The following is a 17,721-nucleotide window of genomic DNA, read 5'->3' on the forward strand; positions in this document are numbered from 1 at the left end:
CCTGAACATCCTCTGACGCATACACACCGCATTCACATGTACAGTGTAAATGTATCATCTACCTAACAGCTGCAAACCAAAGCAAATCAAAATCAAATGCCTAGTATCGTAACAAAGATGAGAGTTAACGATGTACGAGAGATAAAAAGTAACAAACTTTTGATTTTATCGGTGTGGATAAATGTTCGTCAAACGCTTAGCTTCCCTTCGAACTGTCTGTTTCGCAAACGGTTAAAGAAGTCGAAGGTTGTTCAGCCAAGGATTTCAGACGATGACAGAGTCCTCCGAGTGTGAAGCGTGTTCTTTGAGAAGAATGTTTCGATGTTTCGTCAGCATCGTACTTATTGTTAGTTTCATCAGGACTCTGAGAATTCGCCGATACTGTATAATGTATAAGATCTCTTGGATGCCTAACGAAGTTAGCTACGATACTGGCGAAACTTGGGAACAGTGTTCCAAAAGGGTATAGGGTTTACACCCGTAAACCTCTAACAATTTTAACTACAAGAACCCTAAGGATCTCGTTTAAAGAAAATTCAATTCTACCATCGAATAGCTATATATTCTGTCGAATCGTGTTAGTTGCAGTTCGCTCGCTGTATAAATAAGTATCTTTCTCGCGATACTTACTCTACGACCTGAGAGACGATCGAGCGTCTACGACATTTCGAAATTCCATGGTTATTACGATTTTTATTGTAATTATTTTACTACGAACGAGAGAAACTATGGGAAACTGTACACGGTGACGTACAAAGTAATTTTGTTCTCGAAAATATATTTTAGAAAAATCGTTTGCTTTTAGAAAAATCACTCGACGTGACGCGTTACGAGGCCAACAAAACGTTTTTGCCTGGTAGTGCATAGGCAAAAATTGCTGCAAAACTTTCTGATTACCGATTGCATATTTAACGAAACACGTAGTCGCTGATTTGAGAAGCGGACGGTCGCATGGCTTTGACGACGGAAGCAAAGAGCCACGGTTGCTCTCTCTCTCTCTCTCTCTCTCTCTTTCTCTTTCGAATGACTCGTCGCTCTACACGCGCATACATACGTATAAATACGTGGATGGAGCACAGTGACCGAGTCACGAATCACTTCTGGCTTTTGACACGTGTACGCGTGAAACCCGCTGCTGCCACGCGGTACATGCAACAACACGCTGCCTCTTCGCGAGTTTGATAAACACGCTGGACTCGTCATCTCTGCCGTCACACCGAATTTCTCTGAAACAGCGTACGATCGTTTACGAAATGGTCTACAACGCTCTGCTTTACGGATTTTTCGCGTGATTATGAACGTCGGGTCTTATCGGCAGATATAGCGTCATGGTTAAAGTACGGTATGGAAATCGTGGTTAAAAGCGAGTTTCACCGAAGCACAGACATATCGAGTATAAAAGAAAATGTTTAATAACTCTTATTAGCTTTAATGATTTTGAAGTTGGTGAAAGAGATATGTATTTTGCTTATAATGCACGAAAGGACGGAAATAAAAATTGCGTTAAACGAGTAGGTATGCGATAGAAATAATCGGCGATTTTACGTAAGCAGTGTTTTATTGGAAAAGAGGATTGCTCATTGCTTCATTACCGCAGAAACGATGCATCTGATTCGAGAATGTGTTCATGCCATGACGTAGGTGGTATAACGCGTGTAAAACGAACTGAAATGAAATGTAATTTATTATTAAATCGTTCAAAGAGAATTCTTCTGCGTCGATTGGAATATTTTCCTAACAGTGATTCTTTAATTAACCTTGTTACAAGGAAATCCTATCATTTATTTCGAAACTCGGGGAACCGAATTTTTGTTGACGTGCAAATTTTCCTCGACTTTTGCCGATATCCTTTCCGAGAAGCAGACACAATGAATATTTGAACAAAATATATATTACTTGATAAAGTAGTAATTCTACAGAAATGTACTTTAACTTCTGCTTAAATCTCGTCATGAGCTTCCCAACAGCTCGATAGTTTTCCCAATATGGTGGAAGTTGTTAATATTAATACGATTCTTATCTTTCGTTTAAGCTGGATATTCTCTGTAGCGAAGCTGGCATAAAAATATTCTTCGTTAATTTCTAAACGCCAAGAATCCTTGTTCTCCAGCGAATCCTCGACGTTACGTAATCGATTGAATTAATCCGATAATAATTTTAATCAATTATAATAAACAATTTTAATAAGAAGACTCGCATATAGCGATTGGCATTTGGAGTGACAATTAAGTTAAGAGAAATAAAAAGACGCAGAATTTTTGACAAAGTTATTTGAACAACACAGAAATGCATAATACGCGTATGTGACGCTTGGACGTAATCGACAGCCGTCCATCACGCGCTACCACCGTTTTGTTTAACAAGTTGCGTAGCCCGCGTTCGGTTAATTTATGCTAAACGAACTGTTCTTATCGCTGTGAATAAATAACGCGTCTCGACGCTGCCTACATTTTGCGAATCTACAACGATTCGTTCTCGTCGGAGCGCGATCGCGACTGTAACTGAGTTTTCAGAGCGTAACAAATACCGCGATTATCCCTTTTTTCTTGCTGTTCGCTTGTTATTCCCGATATTTCTCTAAATCCCGTAGTTACTTTTTCTGTTTGATATATCATACACACAGGAAAAAGAGAAACTTTTATGTTAAACATCGCATAAAAATACAGCGCGTTATTTTCGTAGTTTTATTCCAGAGCCGAAGATATCTCTCCTTTAAACGACGATAAATCTGTAGAGAACTTGTGTAGAGGATGTTTGATCGTGAAATTTATTAGACGAGATTGCTCGTTGTTGAAACACTCAAATATACTTAAAACAATTAAATAAATTAGTATACCGACAATATTTGCTGAGATGATTCGAATTGTCCAGTAGCTCATGTGCCGATACAAATCTTAACAGCCTGATTCTTCGGTTTCGTTATCAAACGATATCTCATGGCATAGGTTGTGCGTAATTCGCTTATAAAATTATGTAAGGTTGTGCGAAACGTTTTTTTCGTTCCATAAGGTGATAATAGATAAGCAATAATTTCTGTTTTATTGTATATTATTATCTGTTTATTATATATTATTTTATTGTATTAGGTGTACTCCAGTTCGTTCTATTTCTATTATTACGTTCGTGCATAATTCAATAAATTAATATAAAACAAAAAACATTGTGCGTCTATTGTTTCCTTATAAAACGAAAGAAACTGTTCGGACAACCTAATAATATCTTCCCTAGATCTTGTGAATAGAATGTTATATAAAAAATACGAGATTGATAGTAATAATTGTAATTAATAAATAATCATATATATGAGTATTTATAATTATAAGTAATAACAAATATTAGTAATAATCGAACAAATTCGGTTCGAAAAATACCCAGTCTTACTTGGAAGTTATTATAGTAGATATTATAATAGAAGATACTACGGTAGAAGAGATTGCGTTATTTACGCGTTCAGTCTTTCCTATCGTTAATAAGGCAAACGTGTATGCGAATGTGTCGGCCATATCGAACATGTGGCGTCAATGAGCTTCAACAAAGGAGAAATATGCGGAAGTACAATGTGGTTACATCGTTCGTGGCATATCGATATCTTGCGTGAAAGTCATGTCACGAACGAACACGTACGAAGAAGTCGCTGACTGTGAGGCTTTTATAAAGAAACATAGGAAAATGGTGAAAAAGATGAGCCGAATTCATTAGATTTATCAAGCTACGTTCTCTGGACGTAAGTTTCTTTTTAACCGTAACAACGTTTCTTTAAAACGCGGCTGCAAAATCTACTTTATCTCTGCTGTCTTATGCTACGATGCTTTGTAGTTCGTACGCGGTAAGTCCTGTTTGTAGACATACGAAGACAGTCACGAACGCAGCTTCAGAGTTTCCATTTTCTTTCCTGAAATATATCTTACTTTATGCCTGTAAAATTAACCTACGCGATTACCTCGATTCCACCAGCCGCCGTTATTTCAACCACAAGCAAAGAGCCTCGATTTTTTAACACTAGAACTACCGACATTTGAGACGTAGCTATCTCTAGCAAAACCATTCGAAATGATTTTAAAAAATACGTAGTAGTAGAATATTTTTATATTTATTGATTTATTATTATCTTACAAAAGGAACTCCATGTTGTGAGATCATGAAAACTATATAATAACGACTATAATAATAACAATAAGTACAATAATAGTACCAAAATCTTTGATAACTAGAATATTAAAATAAATTTCCTTTGGTAAATACAAGAAGTATAATATAATAATATAATAATAAGCGTAATAAACGTAATAGAATAAATGAAATACAAATATAACTTAAATTATTAGGCACAAAAGTTATCATTCGTCACATTTCTCACAAACGTAAAGGTTCTTCTGCGTGCATTTTCCGCATACATATTTTTTACAAAGATTGCAAATGATGGTGATCTTATTATTATTACAGTACCCTATCTGACACCATTTGCGCGAATAAGGTGAGTTCTTTGACTGAGTACTTTGGATTTCAGATGCTCTTTGTTCTATCGTGATTTTTCATTGTCAGCGGCAAGTTCATCTGCTAATTGAAACGTAAAATCTTTTCTGGATATCTGCTCACTGTGATTTCCTTATAATAAAATCCAGGAACCTATGTCAGCCAAATCTAAAATATTAAAGCAATGTTCTTGCCGTGTGTTTAGTGCCCTTATCTCACAGGAATACAAAATGCCGATCAATTAATCGTTTCCTTGATCATCTGGCTCAATTATCACGTTTTGTATGAAGCCAGCAGCAGTCTTAGTACGTATGAACGAGCATGTACATGCAACATAGTGATTGAGGATTATTTACAAGGATGTTGTCTCCCGGGAAAAATCGAACACGAAAGGAAATACGAATCGGTGCAACGTATATCGCTATTAATATTACCATCCGAAAATGATCAGAATTATACCAACTTCGTTAACTTGATGGATAATATAATTTTGTTACTTGCGTATACTAAATACTTGCAATTTGTTAGTTTCTGTAAAAATGTTGTAAATATACCGGTGGAAAAAGGAATCGTGTCATGTTGTACACTATGATAAGAGATACGAGAATACATGTGATCGTGAGTTACGAGCGATATGAAAATAACGAAGAAAATTAGAAGGGAAATGCAAAAGCAATTTGTATGTTAGGCATTAACCAAAAACGAACGTTTGTGATAAATAAACCAGGTAGCACGTACGTACGTGTAGAGTATGCATACTTTCGGTAGTATCGTTAATGCAAAATATGCAGAAACATCATGTATCTTGTATTCTATACAACGACAATATTGTCAATTTGTCATGACCACCTAATGACAAAATCCACAATCACTTAGTTGCCAACCCAATACAAACGATATAACAATCGATAATGTATATCGCGTTCAATGAATTAGACTTTCAACGAACGAAATCTATATGATATGATACGATCTTTTGTTTTCTAGAAAATTGTCCACGATTTCGATATTTTCAAGCCGTATACGAGGAGGAGTTTGAAGGAAAAGTCTTCCAAGTGACAAAATCTTTAATTTGAACAAATTTTGGACGAGATTAAACTCGGTAGAGAAATATATCTAACATCTACAATGTATTATACCAACATGTTTGTAAAGATTTAAAAATTTATAACGAAATCCTCTACGTAAATACAGGTGGCACGTAGATATAGTTTCCTGGAGCTATGAGAAGTTTAGACAAAAATTACTCTCGTACTACCTTGCATCGGATTCTTAGGATAAATACGTTGTTCGAATCTCAGCTGTTTGCCCATAGCATAAATACATAGATGAAATTTCACAAACGGAATAGATGACTCTTGTAGATGTGAAACGACCTGGTACGTTTAATGAAAATTGCACTATTTTTTCAACCCATTCGAATCGCGTGCAAACGGCAAGCGCGAGCGGCAAATTTAAATATTATTCCAAATGTAAGTGAAGTTTTCACGGTAACGAAGTTATTCACGGCCAACAATTACGAGTTTTCGCGTGGAAAATTCCGAAAAGCCTAGAAAGCGTCGCTTTAAACCGGAGGACCGCGAACTTCCGCCGAGAGACGCGATGATATTTTGTAAAGCGCTCGAGTCTACTAGACTAAAAGTTTTTCCACTGCCTTTTTTTTTTTTTTTTTTTTTTTACCTGTTTCAATCTAATTTTTAAGATTAAGGTATTCTTAACCGCGCGCTCTTTCGTTCGTACGCGATAGGTAAACGACCAGCCACCGAACCTGTAAAATACAACTTCACAGTAACTACAGATACAAAGGAAAAGATATCTAAAGTCCCTGGACGCGGATAATAGCCTAATGCTAGTTTTCGTTTCGATAGTTCTGTATCGTGTATATCTTGTTTACAAGTAATACATCTTAATTTTTGCATTTAACCAACGCGATAGGCGGAGGCTGGCGCACATAAAACTAGCTTGCGTGACTGAATCGCATGTTAGGCGACCTACTCCAGAAAAAGAAAAGATACGGAGCCCAGTGTAATTCAGCCACAATGTACGACAAAGAAATATGCAGAAGCGTGACGCGGTTGTATCATCGTCGCACGATACGTAGTTCGTCACGCGGGATACCCGCGAATTTTTCCATCCTCTTCACAGGCCAACGTCTTCTGAGATTATTAAATTACCCTTCGAAAATTTCCCTGCTATATGCCCTGTGCTCTGTTTTCCTACGGTCGCTTTAAACATCGTTCTCGTATCAATGAGAAAATCGAAGATAGGAAGGAAAATGCAAATTCTACGAAACTGTATGGAATTACCTTCAATTTTTGTCCTCATGTTCCATTTGCGGTTTTCTACATACACGTGTACGTGCAAACACGTTATTAAACAATTTGAATATGTATATGGTAACTCGCATAATCATATATATTTCTAGGAAATCTCAACTATCTTAAAATAATGTCGCGTCCGAGATACGAGATGATAGTGGGATTTAGATGATAAAAGAAAAATCTTGAGATACGTGTACGTTTAGCGAAACGAACGCTATTGTACAATATTATTTAACATTTAATAAATTTTGAAGATTTTTCTGGTGATTCGTGGTCGAGGCTAGTAGCTATCGCTTTGGACGAAGCTACTTTTCATATTGGTGATTTATTATGTTAATTAATTAACGTTGTCGTTCTTCTATATTATTTTTATGTACTTTGGTTAATTACACTGCGATGAATATTCCAGTTAATAACGTGTTAACATGGATTTTGTTATAATATTTTTAGAGGAATACTGTATATTTATTACTACATTTTCATGTACGGTGATAGAGCGAACTGATTTATGAATATACGATGTACGATGATGGATTTGCTCTCAAAAAATCTGTACTATTACACAGGAAAAGACGTATGGTTTCACTTAGAGAGATACAGGTAATCTTGATTGGCTGGAAGAAAAATTACTTTTAAAAAAGATTATCGCTAAACCTCATTCGACGCCGTACGGAACTGCCAACTTTCGCCTACAATGTTTTCTTGTATTTTTAGCAACAAAGAAGATAATTAGATGTCCTGATTTTGATGGATCGCTCTTTATATAGGATTGTTGGAAAATATGATAAACCGAAGCTATTTTCAAGGTATAAATTGCAAATGCAGACTTTCTCTACAAGGTGAGAGGTAACTTTCGTTAGAAATAGTCCCCAGACTCGAGTACACAGCGTGTAAATTATGGATTATGCAGAGTCAGATAATTTGTCTATCCGTGTCAACGTAATTTAGATATTTCATTTTTTAAACTTGCTACACCAAGCACGGCGATATCATTTTTTAATCGTAAGCTATCGCTTCAGTTCATTTCATAAAACGACGATATAACGACGTTTATTAAACTTCGTCCAATATTCCACCAACGTATCCTAATTTCTTCCGCGAAGCTTATCCCGAAAATAGACGTTCAATTAACTCGACTATCGAGTGATTTCTTTTTTCCAACTCTTATCTAACCGACGTATTTTTAATCTGTTTTTCCAATGAAAATCACCAACATCGTTATTTTCAATAAAGAATACGGTATTTAGAACGCGAGTTGAGGAACCGACCGAACATGACGCGTTCAACGTAATCTTGATATGACGTAAATTTCAAACGTTCTAGAAACGGTAAATAGCAGATAAATTCGAAAATTACAGTTGGAAAAACTCGGCGACCACAAAGTGACGCTAATTTCATCACAAACCGCGAGAGAAGTCATCCTACGCGTGCTAAAACTCCGTTTGACCGCATAACCAAACGATCACCGTCAGCGTTCGCTTGTCACCAGGTTTTCTTATTTCATTGTGTTATATGAAAGAAGAGAAATGGACTCGCTTGCGCCGTCTCTGTTTCCTGGTTTAGTTTCGTACGACGAGCCAAGAATGGAGGAGAGTACGTATTTTCTGCGTAAATTTTCATTATTCGATTTATTTTCCCAAACTGAAAGAGGTGATTTAGATTAAAGCGATATAAACAAACTGGCATTTTGATCAAAAGGACATACGCGTCCAGCGATGGTTTTTCGCCTGTTAATAAATGAAATAAACGAGCGCGAACAATAGACTGCAGTTATCGGTGATTTAATCGATGCACGTTGCTAACTATAGTCATTCGAAGCTACGAAATTGCCAAAAAAAAAAAAAAAAAAAAAAAAAAAAGAAGAAAGGACATTATCGCCGAATTATAAATAAACACGGAACGACTAACCGGATAGCGCGTTCTATCTTCCGATAAAACTCATTCTGAAACATTAGGGTACAAGTGTACACGTGTGAAATAAACGGTAAAATATGCCATTTTGCGAAATAAGCGAATATACCGACAACTTATACGCGATATTTGTAATAATTTCTGTATCGGTGCGTAATATCTCTTTATCTTGTAAATGATAATCAACGCCGCATTTCGACGTAAGCGTACAATTTCGACGAGCAACGTTTCATTAGAAATTCGCGATTGCCCTCGCTGTTCGAGCGTCAAGGGTGGAAAGTAGGAGGCCGAAAACTCCAACAGTAGCGGCCATAGTTGTTCAAAGTTCGGTAGAATCCCTCGGTTATAATCCCTTTAATATATATATTAAAACCAAGAGAAAGAAAAGGGGATGGACGACGCTGTTCGCGCCGTGTTTCGCGCTATTTTAATTTGAAATCATTCGTTTCCTCAAAACCTGAACTCGACGAGTCAAGAACGTCCATTAAATCTTCAATAGGCGAATAGTATCAATGAATAGTCAGATTTTTCTGAACGTTGCTTGAGAAAAGTATTAGATCAGAGGGAACTGTATAAATGTTAAATTGTAATACAACGTTAGAAAATGAAATATACGTTCGTTACAGACGTCTTCCAGATACATACGCTATTATTATCTCGTCCGAAAAGTGTCTTTCTTTTACGGACACGTCTTTTACGACGATGTATCATTATACAAACATGAAACTTAATTTGTCGAACGTTGTGATCTTTATTTTGAGAGAACAAAATGGATGATGCGTAGTTTGACAAAATAATATAAAACAGAAAATGTGCATCCATTATTTTCTTATAAAACGAAAGAAACTTTTCTGACGACCTAATATATACCAATTTATGAAATTTTCTGTCTGGACAAATTGTACAGATTTTAGGATGTAAAAAAAAGATTTTCGTATGGAATATTTACGTATAAATACGTATTATAGATCGATATTTACGATAGCATATTATCGAACATTTTTCGTAATCAGGCTTTTTGTTCCGAACAAAATATTACCTTTATTCCACGTGCTGAGGCAAGTATTGGGTTGGCAACTAAGTGATTGCGGATTTTATCAGTAACACCTAATGGCAAAATCGGCAATCACATAGTTGCCAACCCAATACATCGATATCCCGAAACCTGATAGACAACAAAACCCCGTCGTCCGCGATAAATACATCATATTCTACGAATGTCTGATCGATTTGACTGACAAAAAGTTTCACGTTGAAAATTAATAAAAATTATCGCACGAATGGAACGTGATCGATCAGAGACGAAGATGAGGAAGGAAAAGAGTTTGCATGCCAAGACGAACGCTATCTCGGCTTCGTGACAAAAGAGAATAGAAGACGAACAGGGTCCAAGCACGTTTTATAACGTCGTAACCGATACTTTTCCTGTCTGTTGCCTGTCGTTTTCATCTTTTTACTCCATACGTCGGAAACTGTTGGAAATATAGTGGAACGTTAGATCGCACTTCGATCACGTACTACATACGCGATAGCTTCTGCTCCTTCGCGTTGCGTTCATACGGTGAAACATGCTTGGATTTTCGTTGCGGCTGAAAACTTCCGGCGTACAAGGTCGACGCGCAAGAAATCGTTTCGGAAATCGAAAACGAGAAATTTATTAGAGCAGAGATCTGTACTTTTGACAGTCAGCCTTTCCACCGAATATCTGCCTCGCTGCGTCAGATGTCATAACGGCGTGCAAGTTGTATTCTCTCCTCTTTCTCCCTCTTACCCCTGCCTCTTTCCCTTTTCTTTTTTTTTTTTTTCTTTTCTCTTCGTGTCATATCAATCTCGCGGCTATTATACACGAACGACGCGTTTGTCCGTGGCGAATATCGATTTCGGTGCATCGATATCTGACCAAGCCGTCTGTTGGTCGTCGATGAAGTTGTACGGGTATCAACATCAAACGATGTAAAAACGCGCGTAAGCAGGAAGATACGATTCGCGGGTTCCCCGGCTCTCGTTATCGCAAACACGTTGATGAATGACGCGTGCAATGGGCCTTCATAAATCAAGTTCCGCGCGAACATGTTAACGGAATCATAAATATTCACCATGCACGCTCTCGTGTTACTGGTACGTTTTAATCGCCTCGGTAGTGGTACGCTCGCAAGGAGAAACGGCGGCCGACTCTTCAAACAAAGAAGAGACCTCTGAAACCAATGATCCGATTGATTGTACCTCGAGTAACTTACGTGTGATGCGTGCCGTTCGAATGTGCAACACGATTACTCAGCTAATGTAAAAACAGCAATGAGCGATCGCTGAATCGTGTTGTTGGTACGCCAGGATGCATTCAGTGAAATACATTTCCCTGAGATAATCTATCGCAGCCACATAAAATATGTATGTAATTTGAAACAATTAAGAGATTGTTTAGAACGCGGTTGTTCGGTAATCCTGTGAAATACGTTATATGCGTAATAGGACATTTACATTTATTTCTGAAATTATAGTTATTCGTAAATACGTATATGAATTATATTTTCTACCAACTTATTAGCGAATGCTTATGTTATACAAAATAATCGAACCGCGTATATAGAAATATACAGGGTGGTTGGTAACTGGTGGTACAAGCGGAAAGGAGGTGATTCTACGCGAAAAAAGAAGTCGAAAATGTGGAATGAAAATTTTTCGTTCGAGGGTTTGTTTTCGAGAAAATCGACTTTGAATTTTCGCTCGGTACGCGTGCGGTACGTTATAACGGATCTCACTGTAGATCGTTGTCTCGATGGAAAAATTTAAAAAAAAGTTTTTATTCTATATTTTCGACTTCTTTTTTCGCGTAGAATCACCCCCTTTCCGCTTGTACCACTAGTTACCAATCACCCTGTATATCGAATATAATTTCGCTGTAAAGAACTTGTCATGAACGTATTATCGATATCCACGTAATTCTTTTGTAAAATTTGCTGGCAGAAGGGCGCTTTTCTTTATCGAAGAGAAGAGATTCTGTGTGTTAATTTTCAACGATGTAACTGAAGAATCTGTAACAGGATGCACACAAAGTTAGAAACAATTAAAAATTGCAAATTTTTCCTATTAGGAAGAATCTAATATTTGTTTGTACGATATATAAAACAAGTGTGAAGATTGTAATTATATCCTTGATGCTTACAAACTTAATTCTTCGATCATTTAAAACGCAGTTTAATTCGAATAAATTATTGCAAGTTATTAAATAAAGGAAAATTAATGTTTAACTAATTAATTCAGTGTACTTGCAGAAGATAAAGACGTTATACTAACTTTTCGAAAACACATATCATCGCAGAGTTGTACGCGTCCTTGACAAATTGGACAATTACATGCACATAACTCGCAATTAATTCATATAACTGACATCGTGTTAGTAATTATCACATTTCATGCTATGTAGGTCACGGGTAAGCCACGACATTAACCGGAAACGTAGGAGTTTCCACTAAGCGAGGAAGGACAATAGATACTCAAATAAAATAAAAAGGAGAATAGTTAGTGACATAATAGGAGTTTCATATTACGATAAGAAATATTAAATATTATTACGTGTTACAATTGAAATTTTTTTCATAGTAAAGACCAGTCAAATATCGAATACAGAAATAAATTATTTATTGCACATTCCCAGAATCCGCAACATCGTTGAATCCCCTCTCGTTCAAACAGACAGAAAGGAGGAATTCAAGTGATATCTACGTATCGGTATCGATATTAAGCGTGAACAGAAATGAAACTTGCGCCAAAAAAAAAAGATCTAATCCATTTACAAAATTGTTACAAAAGAGAATTAATTTTGCCGATCCACATCTATGCTTTCTCGTGTCGTTGTTCGAATCATAAAACGATTGAATATATGATTGCCTGACAAACGTTTGATCGAAATTCTCACGAGCATACGAAAAACATAAGAAATGAAATTCAAAAAGTTGAACCACGAGTCGTAACAAAACATCGTTAGAGGGAAGCTTACCGCGAAAAAGTTTTCAATTTTCTAATTGCAAAAATTCGATTACGGTGTACGAAGAAAACACGTGTTATCGTTTAGGTTGAATAGGCAAGTTCCATTAATTAACGAGAGAAAAATAATGGCAGGTAGGTGGAGAAGGTTTAGAGACTGCGATTCCCAGCATCAAAGTTATTGCCTTGGATTAATTGCATCAATGACGCGATATATCGAAGAATAGGCCATGGAATTATCGTTTTGCGACAAAACAAGGTTTGAAATGCAAGCAAGATCGATATACCTGGTGGATAAATAGCACTGTGCTATAGAAATTGGTATATGGTCCGATAAAGTGGTCTCGGCCACATTGTAATACATGGGGAAATATTTGTCAGCCGTTTTCCTGTGTCATAAATCAAGCTTCTCTCTGCCGTTTGGGATTTCGGGAAACATTTTGATTGATCGTTAATTAGAGAACGGAAGGTGCGTGCTAGAAGTGGATTTTAGCGTGGTAGATAGTAACATTCGATTATTAATTGTATTATACGTAGAAGAAGGATGTACAGATTGAGTTAGATTCGAATTTTCGGATATTTCGATTGTATCGTCGACGATAACACGGAGTTTCGCGTATGGAGCAAATTATGAATCGGACGTGATAAACGCAAATTGGAATATCATTTAGTTTTGATTTTCTTTCGATCTTTAATTTTGAAAACGAAAGCGTGAAATATGCATTAGACGTGTTTTAATATTATTCGTTTGCCGAGGTGTTCGAATTTAATCGAATAATAAAATGTTACACGCGCGGTTATTAAAAGTATCGTACGGTAAATGACAGATCATCGAGAATGACAGAGACAGTTGAGAATAAAATATCATCGACTTTAAAGTTAAATTTCAACTGGTCGTCTTCGAAAGAATATTTAACTTGACGATAGTTAAAAACATGCTTTCCCTGGCAAAATTATTATCGCTTGCTGGCTAAACCACGCGAATCACTAAATATCTTATAAAATTCCAATATGAATAGTATAAATGTATAATGTGATAAAATAAAGAATGTAAAAGTTACGAAGTAAAAGGTAGGCAAAAGTATATGCATTAAACGCGGAAGGTAATGTTTGCGCGAGATTATTCGATCTAAACCAAAAAACGGTGGTGAGGTTCGCTGGTTTAGATTAGAGCGAAGAACTTTTTGTCTGTTCGTAAATCTTCTATCAGATTCTGTTTAACCTTAATCAGCTGTAGTCTCTTTCTGATACGGTGTATCGGTCGTCGAATCGTTTAATAGGGGTGTGGTTAATCCTGGAAATCTTGGACAAACTTGACGCGAAAGTTCATTCGAGACTTGGCTGGAATCCGATTTAAAAGGCAAAGAGTCCCTCGGCTTGATCTCTCGGTTAAAGCTTCCTTTTCAATCATGAACCAGACTTTTCCCGTCCCGGGTCGATCAGAATTCACGTAAATTTTTGATCTCACCGCCACGCAAATTTTTTATCTCACTACCACACAACCATGGTAAATATTTATGTTGTTTCGTAAATATTAAACGAACGAGTTGGTCCTCACCGTTTTGGCAAAGGAACTCCCGTTGGCTTTGTCGGCTCCACGGACTCCCTTGACGCATCAAGGATATTATTTCCTTGTTAATTTACAAAGGGCACAGAGTAACGAACAAGAACAGGCAGTGGCATCTTGTTCAAGGTACCGCCAAAATTCGTTCCTATGCGGAGTTTGCTACAACATTGTCCGCTACATACTCGTCGAGACAGTGTCGTCTCTTTTATATTAAACGTTTCTGAAAAATTTCAGGAATAACCGTAGCTTGCTATCGAGGAAGATGGTTTTAATTGAAAACAGACGCGTACGAAATTGATAATCGAATCCAAGGCTGTTCCATTAACAGGATAAATATCCATCCGCTGTGCAAACCCTTGATGATCAAACGGTAAACTGATCTGAATAAAACCTAATGGTCGGAATAGGTATTTGCCAGATGACGACTAGTCACATTCCGCGTGCGTAGCGAGTTGAATAAAACACAAAGGGATTTTACGATGCCCGTAGCAACATTGCAGCAACGTTGTAGCAACGTTCTGCCGTCCTAACCAATAATCGATCATTCGATAACTATTAGATTACGCATATCATATACCCAACGGGCAAACGTTCAAATTTATAGTCCGACTGTTTGCCAGCCTTGACGCATAACCGTTAGTAAACAATGCAATAGTTTAATAGAAAACGACGCGATTAAATAAAATAACCGTGTTGAGAATTGTGGATCTTAATTGCCGAAATAGAAGTAAAGAAACACTAAGGTTACACTTAGAATTCAAACTAAGTTTTAGATTTATTTAATGAACGATTTATTGGATTCTCGTCGATATACATTTGCACGCGTCTCAGCACTCTCTTTGTCTTACCATCTTCCATACCACACTGCCAACGGAACAGTTACATTCGTCTGTTTTCCAAAACGTCGCGCATACACATACTTCCACACACTCACATTTACATACGTATGTCACTACTACGCGGCCAATCTAGTCTAGCGCACAAAATTATACATATCTCAATAAACTGTACTGTAGAAAAGCGAATATGTCAGGTATCGATGGATAATATACGACTAACACTCGGATGACTATAATTACCTTTGGTAACGAAAGAATTTGTCCGTACAGTATGCAATCTCTGTCTCTCACCCCTGTCGCTCCTAATGTCAAAATCGATAATCAGACTTTTTTTAAACTTTGCTTTACAAACTGCATGATTTTTCCTACCAGAGCCGCGAACATCCGCTCTAGGAGAAATTTAAGAGACTCTACAGGGATCCGTTCGATCGTAGCATCGCAACGTGCATTCTGCCGGAACGAACGGTTGTATTTCGTAGACGAGAATCCACCATGAAATCCAGCAAACCGCAGAAGCTTATTTACCGGAACGATTGCTCGCTTTCCACCCTCGTGCTCCGCCTCTGCAAGACAACGCGCCGCGTCCGTTCAGTTCGTTCGAATCTGGAATCTAATCGCGGCTGTGGCCAAGTCCGCGGTTCAATTTTTCCTTGAGAATTAACGCTAACATTCCGATCCGCTGAAAACAACCAACGGTTCTCGTGATAGTTATTTTCGTTTGTTGGAAAGAACCAGCGCTGAGATATTTGGAGTGATTGCTCGAGTAGTATCACTGTTTTGTAAACTCTCCTTGTTCAACTCGATGGTACTTTTATGTTTTCTTCGCAAGTATCAAAAGAATGGTTTGCAGATTTTAAAGAGAGTCTCTTGCCAGTGACCAAGAAAAAGAGAAAACGAAAGGAGCAAAGTTGGTCTTTCGTAGAACGAAGTAGTTGGAGCTAATTTGGAGAGATTGCAAGAGGTTTGATGTTAGGAAAGAAGTTACGTAGGGAATTAGAAGAAGGTGCTTTAAATACTGTTTATTAGCGTTTTATTAGGAAGGTTTTACTTAATTTGTATTGCTAAAGTTTATTAAATCACGAAACTCGCTAACAATATTTGGTTATACGCTGATCGAGGCATTGTTCGAGCGTCTGATTTACAAGTATCTTTTAATTCTGTAACATAAACGTTTTCCACTTTGTACGTCGTTTTACTATCAAGTATGAAAACTCGAGAGAGGAAGTTTGAAAATATGATTCCCCTTGGAACGTCGAGAATTTTTCAAACGAATTCCGTTTGTTTAAAACGAAGTAAAATATACGCCCTTGTGCATTCTGACTGAGAGCTCGGAGTAGCATCATCGCCCGGTCGAAGTTCCAGCGATTTTTAAACAAAAAGCGTGACTCGAAAGAGCTCTCGAACCGAGTTGCTGCTCCAAATCGATTGAATTTTCCCCGTCGAGAAAGTTTTATGGAGTTGGAAATAAATGATACTCGGTGAACCGACCGTCTGACGTGTTCTAAATAAACGAGGGAATTCCGTTTCCGTTTCTTTCGAGCTTCTTCCTTGATCATAATTGCGATATACACGCTCAAGTATTAATCGAAACATCGCCGGCTAGTTTTTAATCAACTAATCCACGACGAATCAAACTTTTTCCTAGCCCCAGTCGTCCAATGCGTTATACTTCTCCAAACTGTCAGAGGTGTCATTTTTCTCCACTTTGTCTTGTGTACTTAGAATTCAAAACCGTTTTGCTCTGCTAAAAATCTCGAAACGTCTCGTTGCAACTGTTAGTCCGACCAATTTATCATTATCGTACGTCGATATTTTCTATGTGCAAAAAAAAAAAAAAATACGTAAAATAGAAAGAGTGTGAAGGAGAGAGAAAGAGAGAGAGAGAGAGAGAGAGAAATGGAAGATGTATGTGTACATTTCAGTGGTAACGTAGAGTATCTGGAAGCAAGACAAAATATACGAGTATATAAATGTATGAGTAAATGAACTATGGTCGTAAATATCTCTATCAAACGTTCCTTTCCTGCGAAAGCCTATAGTTTATGAACATGGGCGTGTTCGGTTAACGAAGACTATTCGCAATGAATTTACTTAACAAATCATTCATTCATAATTCGTTATCCGATGACAGCTACCGTGCGACAACATCCCTTCACGATACGGAAAATTGAGGAAGTCTGTGTTACGATTTTATGGCCAAGAAACTCGTAATTAATCGTTTGGCATTACGTTCGATGTTTCTATCGATGTTGAGAAAGATTGGAGAGAAAAGTACGTGAGTTTTATGGCTAAAAAGTTGTGAGAAAGTCTTGTAACAAGCGTACGTTCTGCACGGATGTGGAACGTTTTTATTCATTTTACAGGATGTGTTCGTATTTCGTAGAAACTTATTTCTCCTATCTCGTTATTTGTTTCATTATTATCATTAATTGGTCGATACCGAAACAACGTATATTACTGGAATATGAAAATCCAACAATCGGCGATCGAAGATCGATCAAGGGATCGAATAGAAGCGAGCTACTTACGGTTTTCGTTGTCTAGACGGAAGAACTTTCGCCTGTCGGGTTTGGCCTGATTCCCGTGCGCTTCGATGACGAGCTCCGTATTCAGGAAGTTTAATTAA

General features: G+C 37.3%; 1 protein-coding gene across 3 annotated transcripts in view; it reads left to right on the top strand.

The window, feature by feature from the left end:
- Positions 1-17,721, top strand: part of LOC126868893 (semaphorin-1A-like) — a 382,771-nt gene that overhangs the window by 316,179 nt on the left and 48,871 nt on the right. The gene's annotated exons all lie outside the window — the stretch shown is intronic.

This window comes from Bombus huntii, chromosome 8 (genome assembly GCF_024542735.1).
Source record: "Bombus huntii isolate Logan2020A chromosome 8, iyBomHunt1.1, whole genome shotgun sequence".
In the NCBI taxonomy this organism is placed as follows: Eukaryota; Metazoa; Arthropoda; class Insecta; order Hymenoptera; family Apidae; genus Bombus; species Bombus huntii.